We start from the raw sequence: 13593 nt of genomic DNA, 5'->3' as shown, positions 1-13593 counted from the left end.
AGGCAGCTAGAGAGAAATAAACAGGTCAGGGCAAGATTGGGATGGACCTCCATGGAAACTAAGCAAACCCTTGTGAAAGGAAATATAGAATTCCCTGCCCAGCCAAGGTTAGAGAGACACAGCAATACCAGAAGGCTAAGTCACCCATGTGCAGGGGAATAAAGGGGTTGACCTGGAAAGTTTCCAGACTAAATATAAAGTTCGCCATGTGGAAAACTTGCTGCCTCTTTTTCACTTCTGAAAGCAGTCCATTCCAAACCCTCTCTGTGGAATGTAACCCCTTTATTGCGGCCTTCTCTTAAACTGTACCCCAGTTTCCAAAATAAATTCCTTATGTTCTCCTATTTGTACATTCTGTTTGGAACCTTCCTTTTGGGAAACAAGAACCAAGGAAAGGCCACTGCCCTATAATCTATTTCTTGGAGAGATCACCAACCCGTTACCCATCTTTGTTGAGGATGGCGATTTCTTTACCCAGTCTACCAATAGAAATGTTAATTACATCTTGAAACAGCCTGGAGACACACCCAGAATAATGTTTAACCAGATAGCCTAGTACCTTGTGGCCCAGTCAAACTGACACATAAAATGAACCATCATCACCATGTCCAGTATAAAATCCCAAATCCTAAGGCAGAGGGAGCAGCGTGTTGGGGAAAGGCCTGTTAAAACAAAGAATGTTAGGTTTCACCTGTGACCGGCTGAGCCAGAATCTTTGCTCAAAGAAATCTACATTTTCAAGAAGTTCCCTGAAGCCTGCTTGTTTACATTATAGTCAAAGTCTGCTGCTTCGGATTCTGGCAAGATCCAACAGCGTTGACCTAGCATTCATTCCGAAGGGGCTTGGAATCACAGCAAGGATTGTGGAGATGGTGGGGCTTTCACCTGCTGGTAGATAGGACATTTCCAAGTGGGACTCCGTGGTGGTTTATGGTAGTTTCTGTGGGCAGAAATCAACCTGAGGGAATAGTGCTCCAGGGCACCGCATGCACACACTCACCCACACCTCAGTGTAATTTCGCAATCTTTTCTCAGAGTCCAAATGACAAAGGACAGTGCTGGGTGGCCGGTGTTCTTCGGTGAATCATACTTAACTGCTTACTAATTCCACTTCCTTCTCAAGCCTGCTTCCGTCGCCTCTCCTGAGAGCCGAGGGCTTTCGTGATTGTCCTAGTAGTTATTTTTTTAATTAAACTCCATAAAAGGCCAGTCTTTTCTATTACACTACTAGGATCTCTTTCCCCCACCCTGTGTTTCTGAACTTTGAAAATCTTTTGTTCTTTCTTCTTTCTCCCTCTTTCCTTCTTTCTTTCTTTCTTTCTTTCTTTCTTTCTTTCTTTCTTTCTTTCTTTCTTTCTTTCTTTCTTTCTTTCTTTCCTGATTTAACCTAGAGGCATTCTAGAACTGAACTGCATTCCCAGCCCTTTATATTTTTCATTTTGAAATAAGGTCTCACTAAATTGCTGAGGGTCTGAGGCTGGCCTCAAACCTACACTCCTCCTGTCTCAGCCTCCCAGGTACTGGAATTACAGTCATGTGCCACCACCACCCCTGGATCTTTTATAAGTTCTGTGCGATATAATAGGGTCTTTTTTTTTTTGCAGTTAGAGCCAATTTATAAAATGTATACTTACTTAATTTTTAAAATGTATATTGTCATCAAAGTACTACATACCTACAAAGATTATACATATCTTAAGTTGTAGCTCCTTAGATTTTTTCAAAATTAATGTATTCATATAAATGGAACCAATATAATGAGGCAAGATACTACTAGGCCCATAGGAGATGCCCCATGTCCTAGCTTCCAGAAGGATAGATTAGCTCTGTCTGTTCTTTGACTTTGGAATTTTATTTTAGCAGAATCATGCAGTACATACTTTTGTTTTTGTCTTCTGTTCCTCATTTTGTGAGTCTCAATCATGTTGTTGTTGTAGTTATAACTCATTCATTCTCCTTGCTGTATGCCATTCCATTTTGTGGATTTACCTTTATTTATTTATTATTTATTTATTTATTTATTTATTCTCCCCCAACCTCTTCCTGGAGATTGAACCCAGGCTCTCAGGAACAACCGACAAGTAGAATCTTCCACTGAGCTGCATTCCCAGCCCTCAGCCATCCTATTGTTTTTGTTTGTTTGTTTGTTTGTTTATGCTAGGGATTGAACCCAGGGACATTCTGCCTCTAAGCTACAGCCCCAGGCATTTATTTTTATTTATTTATATTTATCCTGTTTTAAAGGGCATTTGATTTTCCAACTTTTGGCTATTACAAATAGCCTGAGGCCATTGTTATACTGAATTGGGTTTTAAGAGAAAGTGTTAAGTATTTAAATTGGGAGGAAAGAAACAAAACCAGAGCCCCCTTGTAGCAAATAATAGCAACAAAGGCGCATTCCACAGATGCTCTGTTCCTCAGGGAAAGGCTTTGGCTTCATGGGAGACAGGGAAGAGAGCAAGCCTAAGCAGAGGCCCTTGGGCCTGCCTGTCACCTATTTGCTTTTCCAAGGCAGCTCCTTGTTCTTCCTTCTAATTTGGTTTAAATTAGTAGCTTTTCAAAACGCCTGCCGGGCATCCAAGTTGACCCATTTAGGGCCTCTACTATGAATTCATTGTTATTCAACCTAAAGAGCAAGAGAGAGGGCGTGGTCCAGCCATTCCAGTTAAAGCCCTATGAGATGCTCTACAGAGTTCTGACCTTTCCTCCAGGGATCAGAAAAGGTCAGGCTCTGGAGAATCAGAAAACACTTAAGCTGGAAGGGACTTGGGGACAAACGCTCATTTTACAGATGAGCAGTCTGAGCGGTCAAGATAACCGGGCTCCGGGCTTGAGCCAGATGCTGAGGTAGGAGCCTACCTTCGCGTCAGGTTGTGGCTTGCCTGCTTTATTTTCATTTTACTAGGCTACACTATAGTATTACATCACCTCTTCATGGTATTTTGCAACCTGATACTGGTTGCTTTATTTTCTGACTTTGCTTTGGGGATAGTTTCCCTCTGGTTAATACATTCCTATCCTCTTCTATACCTTTTTTGGTTTTATTTTTTGTTTTGTTTTATTTTATTTCTGTTTTATCCATCAGTATACAGTTAATGATAATACTATGGCCTGGCTGGTGGAAGGGAGAACTAGAAGTTCTCAGTAGTCAAACGATCAAATAGTTAACTTTTTTTTTTTTTTTTTTTTTTTTTTGGTGGTACTGAAGAACACATGCTAGGCAAGTACTCTAGTTCTGAGCTTCATTCCCAGTCCTTTTTAATTTTTATTTTGAGACAGAATCTTCCAAGTTTCCCAGGCTGGCTTCAAATTTGTGATCCTCCTCACTTAGCCTCTCAAGTCTGGGATTATGGGCACCCACCAGCTCAGCCTCCTGGGAAACAATGTGATCCTGTGGCCGCGGGCCTAGAGCACTTCAGGATTGGTGTCGATGTAGCTTAGTCAGAGTCATGTTCTTTTTCTACAAAAGATACTTTAAGTAAATCAGATTTTCTAAATGAGCATCATTCTTAAGATTTCAGAGTTACATAGCTACTAGTAAAATTTTATCTAAAGGCCCTCTTGTAATAATTTTTAAACGAGTTGCTTTCACTTAAAATAGGCACTTGGCATAGCTGCTGTAATATTGCCATGCATGTGTGCATGTGTGTGTGTGTGCGCGCGTGCATGTGTGTGTGTGTACGCGCGTGCATGTGTGTGTGCGCGTGCGCGCGCGCGTGTTTGTTGTTGTTAGTTAACATATCGTCGTCTAATCATTGATTCATTAAGGTTGGATCTTTGCTTATGCCCCTGGTGAGTACGCGAACCTTAGTGAACCATGAAGAAAATAAGACTAGAAGATGCTCAAACAAACTGAATAATAGTAATTACAGTGGTTACTGATGTGGAGATTATTGTTAACCTGTAATTAATGATTTGGATGGCAGTATTTATCTCTTTGTTGTAAATTCTCATAGCAGAATCACTTAAGTATAGTTTATAGAATTTTAGTAAAGTTTGTTCTTAATGAAAACCCTAAAACCTCACTTACAGATTTATTTATTTATTTACTTATTTATTTATTTATTTGTAGTACTAGGGGTGGAACCCAGGGGCTTTTCTACCTCCAGGCTATACTCTCAGACCTGTTTTGTATACTTTATTTGGAAATAAAGTATACAAAACTAAGTTGCTGAGAGCCTTACTAAGTAGCTGAGGCTGGCTTCGAACCTGTGTGATCCTCCTGTCTCAGCCTCCCAAGCGCTAGGATTACAAGAGTATGCCACCATGCCCAGCTTATTTGTTTTTTAAATAATTTATTTATTTTTTGTGGTACTGGGAAGTGAACAAGGAGTATTCTACCTCAAAGCTATACTCCCGGCCCTATTTTATTTCTATTTTAAAACAGGGTCAAGGGACTTCCGGGAAGATGGCGACGAGAAAAGCGGGGCTTACGAACCCCGCTAACAACCAATCTCTATTACTACAAAATCAGCGCCTTTCATAGTCAGAAAACACCATCAGCAGAGAAACAAAAAATGTAATTACAAGGGACAGAGAAAAAGAGGGCTGAAAAACGAGACACCAGACAGAAACCAGACTGCAGTGCTGCAGCCGGAGCCACGGCGTGGAGTGGCAGGTGCCATCTTTCCTTGCAGCACCAGGCCCCAGAGAGGAGGGGAACTCAGAACGGAGCTCAGAGCCACAGAAGAGATACGCCGGCCTCACGCCTGAGGACACAGCAGCAGCACCTTACTGCCAGCGGCAGCGGTGAGTTCACCGGACGGCACCAGATCAACGCACTCAACAGCCCACCAGGCTCCAGAGAGGAGCGGCGGACAGCGAGCCGAGGTGAGCTGCTGCGGAACAGCCGGGCGGGATTTGGCAAATTTTTCGGCGCAGGGAGCATCTAAAGCTCCCAGAGGCTGGGCTCAGCACACCCTGCAGGGACTCATAGCGAAGTGCAAAACCAGAGAAGAAATACGTCAGCCTCTTGGCCGAGGGCGTGACAGCAGCGCCATATTGCTACCAGTGGCAGCAGCAGCGAATTCACCAAGTCCACTACAGCTCCATCTGTGTACTCAACAACAGTGAGTCAAATTGTGGCTCCCAGAGGAGAAATCCCAGTACTGTACTCCCAGGTACTTGACCCAGTGGGGAAGTGGCGGTGGCAGAGATATCACACCATAGGAGAACGCCCAACCTGGCACCCCCCATGGTCTAAAGGAGCCTCGATTGACTCCCTGGGTCTGAGACTCTGCGATACAACCTAGTAAAGGAGTAGTGGGGACTGAGATACCACAGACTCGAGATCCAGAGCACCTTAAGTGAAGTCGTAGTGACCCAAGGGAAGAACCCAGAGAAAGCACAAACTTCTGAAATCATGGGAAAGAGGAATAACAATGGAACAATGAATGCCCACAACCCCACAACATCAGAACCTGATAAAACAGAAATTCAGAGATTTCTAGAAGATCAAATCAGGAAAATAACTGTAGAAATAATAGAAGTATTTTGAAAATAATTCAGAGAGAGCCAAAAAGAGATAAAGGATGCAATTAATGAAGTAAAGGCCTCAATTCAAAGTACAAACAACCGATTAGAACACATGGAGAACAGAATCTCGCTCTTAGAAGATGATCAATCCAAAAATGAATGCATAGTTTCTAATTTAGAAAAAAAAATCCGACAGCAGGAATCTGACATTGAAGAAATATGGGCCCATTTTAAGAGAGCTAACCTAAGAATAATTGGAATAGAGGAGGGAAAAGAAAGTGAAACCAAAGGGATCAACAATCTCTTCAAGGAAGTAATAGCAGAAAATTTTCCAAACATAGAGCAAGAGGTCGATACACAGGTCCAGGAAACTTATAGAACTCCCTTTAGACAGGATTGGAGAAGAGGATCCCCATGCCACATAATTGTCAAAATGACCAATGTGGAAGCCAAGCAGAGAATCTTTAAAGGCAACAAAAACAAAGGGCCAAGTGACATTCAGAGGCAAACCAATTAGAATCACTCCAGACTTCCCAAACCAAGTCATGAGAGCCAGAAGGGCTTGGAGTAACATATTCCAAACTCTGAAAGAAAACAACTTCCAGCCAAAAATATCCTACCCAGCAAAACTTTCTATCAAATTAGATGGAGAAATAAGAAGCTTCCATGACAAACAGAAACTGAAGGAATTTATGTCTTCAAAACCAGCGCTAGAAGAGATTAACTACAAAGAAGAAATAGGTAACACACACCAGAAACAGAGAAACAAGATTTTCCATCCAACAGACAACTAAGATTGGTTATCTGTGGAGATTCATTACTTATGTTAGTCTTTTACCTATCTCTAAATTGTATTGTTTGCTTTTATGGTTGTTAATTTTTAGGATTTCTAGTTGGAATATTAATATACCTTCAGATATAGCATTTGGAAATATTTTATCCCATTCTATCAGTAACTTTTAACTCTGTTTACATTGTCTTTGGATATACTATATATATATATATATATATATATATATACATATATATATATATATATATATAATTTTTTAAGGAGTTTGTTTACCCTTTTTTTGCCTCTGCCATTGAAATCATATCCAAGAAATCACTGCCAATTTCAATGTTGTGAGGTTTTACAACCCAGACTTTCTTCTAAAAGTTTATAGTCTTAAGATTTATATTTAGGTCTTTTATCTATTTTGAGTTAATATTTGTATATGGTGTTAAGTAAGGGTCCAATTTTATTCTTTTTCATGTAATTATTATTTTTCAACAATATTTAGTGAAAAGATTATTATTTCTTCCACCAAATGTTTGTGGAAACCTTGTCAAAAATAACTTGATAATATATGGAAGAATTTATCTCTATGCTTTTATTTAACTCCAATGGTTTATATATCTGCCTTTATAACAGTACTACACTGTTTCAATTATTGTAGCTTTATATGGTTTGAAATAAAAAAATATACATCTTCTAGCTTTGTTCTTTTTCGAGATCGTTTTGGGTATCTAGAGTCCATATTCCACATTAGGATAGATCTTTTCTGAACAATAAATAAATAAATGTATGATAGTTTCACCTAAAAAAAAAAAAGAAAAAATATTCTCTGGTAAGAAAGAAAGCAAAAAGAAATATTGAAATGCTATCTTTAAGTCATCAAAAGCTTGGTATCAGACAAATGAAACTGTACTGTGAGATTATCATTGTTAATTTTGGATAAATTGCTTCAATACTAGATGTCAACCACTAAGCCAAGCATAGGAAGGAGGAATGGGGAGGGAATGGGGTGGGGATCGGGTAGGGGCTAATTGGGCGATGTGTGCATGTATGTCTACAAAAGTTTTTTTTTTTTTTTAATCCCACTATGATGTATGAATACAGTGCACCAATACAAACAGTAAAAAAAAAAAAAAAAAAAAAAAAAACCACACACACACACACAAATAAAACAGGGTCAAGCTAGGTTGATGAATATCTCACTACTTGCAGAGGTTGTCCTTGAACTTGGAATCCTCCTGTCTCAGTCTCCCAAATACTGGAATTACAGGTATGAGCCACCATGCCTGGCTTGACCCTGTCTCAAAATAAAAAATAAAAAGGGCTGGGTTGTAGCTCAGTGGTAGAGTGCCCCTGGGTTTAATCCTTAGTAACACACACACACACACACACACACACACACACACACACACACACCCCATTTCCTGACAACCTATCATAGTTAATGCAGATTTACTGTAAAGTGGGACTTTTTTGTAAAGACTAATTTTGATTTATTATGGTAAGCTAACTAAATTTAGTGTTATGAATTTATATCTTTCCAGTTCCTGTGAAATAGTATCAACAGTTACTGCAAATTACTGTATAGTTTAGTTTCTAATAGAAATTAAGAGAGAAATAACAAACCCATTGATTTCTCTACTTACTTGTACTCTGTACTTGCAATCCTCCTGTCTCAGCCTCCCAAGTACTGCGATTATAAGCATGCACCACCAGGCCCGGCTTTATGTTTGTTCTGAAACAGGGTTTCGCTAAGTTGCTGAGAATCTTGCTAGTGGTTGAAGTTGTCCTCAAACTTACCATCTTCCTATCTCAGCCTTCTATGGGATTACAGTTGAGTACCACCACTCAGAATCAAGATTTTATGCATATTGTTCCACCTGCAAATAGTTTGGGGCTTCTAAGAACTGCACAGTTTTCCATAGTGTGCACTTTGCCCTCTCTTCCCATTGTGATGGTCACCTAGGTTACTTCTGACCCTCACTACCATTAGCCATGGTGCACAAACATTCCTGTGCTGTATCCTCATACTCTGTCTGATAAATTCTCTAGGAAATATACCTAGAAGTGGGTATCTGGGTAACAGGGCATGCCTATGTCTGATTGCACTAAGTACACAAAGTAGTTTCAGAATGCTGTACTATATTGAATTCCTACTAATAGGGCATTCAATGTGCAAGGAGAAAAGAGTGTGGTGAGTGCACACCAGCTTCTCAAAGCTGTTGCCATGGGTACAGTACACACATTTCATTGGCTGAAAGTGGCCACTGTGTACCATCCACCTGTCAAGAGTCTGGGAAATGTAGTCTTCTACCTGCTGGATGAGGTCGTACATGCCTGCAGTCTTAGTGAGTTGGGAGGATGGGACAGAATGATTGCAAGTTTGAGGCCATCCCAGGCAATTTAGCAAAACCCTGTCTCAAAACATAAAAACGAACAGGGGTGGGGATGTATATCAGTGGTAGAGGGCTTGCTTAGTATGCATGATTTCTGGGTCTAATCATCAGTATCTCCCCCCAAATTATCTTCTAACTGCTATTTTGTCTGTTAACTTTGTGCAGAACCTGTCATTATATTGAAATTCTAGTTTGCAAAATTTTAAGCTTAGGGTAAAATTGAAAAAAAAAATAAGTGAAATGTAGGTCCTTAGAGGGGTTTTGGCTTTAACTGTGCATGAGAAAGGAATCCACAGGAGAGTCAGTTGCACATATTAAGAAATTTCATCCTGCCAGGTATGGTGGCCCATGCTTGTAATTCTAGCATTTGAGAGGCTGAAACAGGAATATCACAAGATTCACAGCCAGCATCAGCTACTTAGTGAGGTCCTCCACAACTTAGTGACATCTGTCTCAAAAGTAAATAATAGAGCTGGGGTATGGCTAGGAGGTAGAATGCCCCTGGGTTCCATCCCCAGTATTGGAAAAAAAAAAAAAGAAAGAAAAGAAAAAAAGAAAACCAGGCGTGGTAGCTCACACTTGTAATCCCCGCGCTTGGGAGGCTGAGACAGGAGGATCGCACAGGTTCGAAGCCAGCCTCAGCTACTTAGTGAGGCTCTCAGCAACTTAGTAAGATCCTGTTTCCAAATAAAATATAAAGTAGGTCTGGGAGTATAGCCTGGAGGTAGAAAGCCCCTGGGTTCCACCCCCATTGAAAATAATGTAAATCATTTTAGAAATCATATTGATTGACTAAATCATATAAATAAATGCACAGGCTGGTCAAAGGAAGTCCTATTTCTTCTGCTATAACTTTCATATAGCATCTCCAGCCTCAGACTTTTATTTTTGTACTGGGGATTAAACTCAGAAGCATTCTGCCTCCAAGCTATACCTCCAACCCTATCTTATTTATTTGGAAACAGGGACTCAATAAGTTTCTGAGACTGGCGTTGAACCTGCAGTCCTCCTGTCTCAGCCTCCTGATACTGAGATTCAGTCCTGTGCTACCCTGCTGGCACAGACTTTTTTTTTAACTTCACCCTGGAACATGGAACAGGAAGGTACAGTTTGCCTTTAGGACAGTAGGCGGCGCCATGAGCCCATTCAGCAGTCTGCAAGCACCTATTTCTAGAGTGGGTGCCCAGGGCCCTGGGTAATTTTCACTGTGTCACAGGAGCACCAGGGATTTCAGGGTGCATTTAGAACCCCTCAAGGACACCAGTGTCCTATAAAGACTTTAAAGCAAAACTGAATTTTGTTCTTTTAAACAGTCAGCTCATGCCGGGCGTGGTAGCACACACTTGTAATCCCAGCATTTGGGAGGCTGAGACAGGAGGATAGCGGTTCAAGGACAGCCTCAGCTACTACTGAGTGAGGCCCTTTGCAACTCAGTGAGACCCAGCTTCAAAATAAATAATAAAAATAGGGTGGGGGTGTAGCTCAGAGGTAGAATGTCCATGGGTTCCATCCCCAATATGCCAAAAAAACCCCAATAAAACAAAAACAATCAATCAATCAAACAAACAAAAAAATCAGCTAAAAGCCAAAGCCATGCAGTACTTTTTTTTTTTTTTTTTTTTTTTGGTGGTACTGGGGTGGAACCCAGAGGCTTTCTATCTCTGGGCTATACTCCCAGACCTATTTTATACTTTATTTGGAAACAGGGTCTCACTAAGTTACTGAGAGCCTCATTTAGTAGCTGAGGCTGGTTTCGAACCTGTGCGATCATCCTGTCTCAGCCTCCCAAGCACTGGGATTACAAAGTGTGCCACCATGCCCAGATCCCATGCAGTACTTTTTCAAGATGATTTTCAAAACTATGCTATGAAATCAAACAAGCAAAACAAAACTATAGTTAATTGAGCTAACTACTGTATTTTAAGAGAATGATTGTCAGGTATTGTGGTGCACACTTGTAATCTCAGTATTTGGGAAACTGAGACAGGAGGCTCACAGGTTTGAAACCAGTCTTAGCAATTCAGTGAGGCTCCTATCAACTTAGCAAGACCTTGTTTCCAAATGAAAAATAAAATAAAATAGGGCTAGAGGTGTATCTTGGAGGTAGACCACTCCTGGGTTCAACACCTAGAACAACTAACTAACTAAACGAATAAGTAATGAAAGGAATGATCATAATCATTTCTCAAATATACTTTTCTTCAAAGAGAGATTTGTAGGTCAGAATGTCAGCAGATAGCTAAGTCAACCATTACACACACACACACACACACACACATTCTTTAAAAGCTGAAACAAGCCAGGCATGGTGGTGCACGCTTGTGATCCCAGCACTTGGGAGGCTGAGACAGGAGGATTGCAGTTTGAGGACAGCCTCAGCTACTTAGTGAGGCCCTTTGCAACTCAGTGAGACCCTGTTTCAAAATAAAGAATAAAAAATAAGGCTGGGGGTGTAGCTCGGAGGTAGAATGCCCCTGGGTTCCATCCCTAGTACTGCAAAAATAAAATAAAATAGAACAAAAGTTGAAATAAACATGACGTAATAAGAGAAAGAAAAAAAAAAACACATATTAAAGTGGTATGGTAGAATAGAAGAAGTAAAATTTTAGGTAGAAAGGAGATGCATTGGGAAGGAAAGGAAGGTAAGGTTTTAAAATCGGAAGTCTTCAGTTAACAGAGCTTAGTTAAGTGGGTTTGGTTAACAGAGCTACTTAAGAAGTCAGGCCCACACTTTAAATTAAAATAGGATGGCTCAGAAAACTCCTGAGGTGATTAAAACCTGAGAGCTTCACCCTCTGTCAGAGTTCCCCTCCAGAGAGATCCTCAAAAGTCACACTTTTTGTTAACAGAGGCCTATACCCCACTGGCCCACCTCCGATCAAGACTACCTGTCTCAGTCCAGGCCCAAAGGAGTCAAAAAGCTTTTTTGTGAACCAAAAAGCTTCAAAGAAGGAGTCTGCCATCCCATGTGACCTGGCCAACCTCTTTCTAGTAAGCCCTATAAGAAAGCAGAACTCTGAGTAGTTCTGGGCCACACTGGGCCATTTGGGGTCACTTTGGGCGCTTGTGGACACTGGGCAGTATTTTGAGCTTGATAGGTCAGGTCCCCCTCTCCCACGTGACCCCGCAGCGGGGACAGGAGGTGGAACCCTGGAAGCTAGAAGCGGAGATAGCGTGAGAATCCAGGTGCTGCGAGATCCCAGGCATCCTGAGACTACAGATGTTGCAAGAGAATCAGCATGCCTATAAAACATCGGTACTTTCGCTCCGCAACGTGACGCAGCCGGCCATCTTTCAGATGCGTGGTTCGTAGGTCCCTTCCCCCACGGCCGGCTGACTCCCCGAAGGTGCCGGGTTCTTGATTAAAGCCGTTGTTAATAACCTGGTTGGTGCTTTCCTCCTTTGCGAACTCCCTAACTCTGTTTTCAACGTTTCAGAGCTCTTGGCCTTTCTCCCACGGCCACTCTCACACTCTCTTGCCCATGTTTCCCCTGAACGTGTGTCCTTACTTTGCCTAAATTAAAACCTCTGCCTTTATCTCTGACTGGTGCGTGTTGAAATTCTTTTCACCACGGAAGCCAAGAACCCACAGAAATTATCGTGCTGTTCACGACAAAAGGATATTACTACAAATATTTGTAAGAACACAAAGGGATCTTTGGGCAGAGTGTGCTGGGAGCTTACATCCAGGGCCTCTTGCAGGTTAGGCAAGCACTCTACCTCTGAGCTACACCCCAGTCCTGACACACAGAATGTCTTGAGTGTAACTACATATAGTATATTGTGATAACAGACCAGAATTGAAAGTTTTATTTTTTTTCCCTCCCCTCAGTACTAGGGATTGAATCCAGGGGCGATTTATCAGAAATTTATATGCCCAGCCCTTTTCATTTTTTATTTTGAGACAGGGTCTTGCTAAGTTGTCCAGGCTGAACTTGAATTTATGATCCTTTTGCCTCAGCCTCCCAAGTAGCTTGGGTTATATCTGAATACTACTAGACCCTGCTTTTTATTTTCTGGGTTTTTTGTTTTGTTTTGTTTTGTTGGCTCTGGGGTTTGAATCCAGGGACTTTCTATCTCTAAGCTATACCCCCATCTCATTTTGCATTTTATTTTGAAATAGGGTCTCACTAAGTTGCTGAAGGTCTCATAAAGTTGCTGGCCTCAAACCTATGATCCCCTTGATGAGGTAGACTATAATAAATACAATTTTATGTAGAAAGGAGACACATTGGGAAGGAAAAGAAAAATATGGCTCTAAAATCTGAAATTTTCAGTTTACCAGAGCTTGGTTATTCTAAAAAAGCCAGGCCTATAATTTTAAATCATAATGGGCTGGCTCAGGAAATTCCTGAGACATTTAAACCTGAGAGAGCTCCATCTTTTGTCTGCCTCCAGGAAGATCCCCAGAAAAAGTTACACCTTTTGTTTAAGAGTCCTGCACTGGACAGCCTGATTTCCTGTCTTCCACTCCCAAGGAGTCCTGGCCCAAAAGAGAGCTTCATAGAAAGAGTTGGCCATCCCATGTACCCCTGGCCACCTCTTCTCTAGTGAGCTCTATAAAAAAGTAGAGCTCTGAGAAGCTCTGGGGCATGTCGGTCCATCTTTGGGGCCATTTTGGACTAGTTAGGGACATTTTGGGCAGCTCTGGGGCAGCTTCTGCAGTTCTTGCCCTTCTCTCCCCACAGCCGCTCTCATGCCTTGGAGATGGCCCATGTTTCCCCTGAACATGTATCTTTACTTTATTTGAGTTAAAACCTCCGCCTTTATCTCTGACTGCTACGTGTTGAAATTCTTTTTGTCACGGAAGCCAAGAACCCACAGAAGTTATCGTGTTGCCATGATTCTCTTATCTCAGCCTCCCAAGTATTGATATTAGAAGCATGCACCGCCATGCCTGGCTTTAAAGACTTTTTTTTTTTTTGGTGCCGAGGCATTCAACCT

This window comes from Muscardinus avellanarius (assembly GCF_963383645.1).
Source record: "Muscardinus avellanarius genome assembly, chromosome: 1".
Lineage (NCBI taxonomy): Eukaryota > Metazoa > Chordata > Mammalia > Rodentia > Gliridae > Muscardinus > Muscardinus avellanarius.
This window is presented reverse-complemented; position numbering follows the sequence as displayed.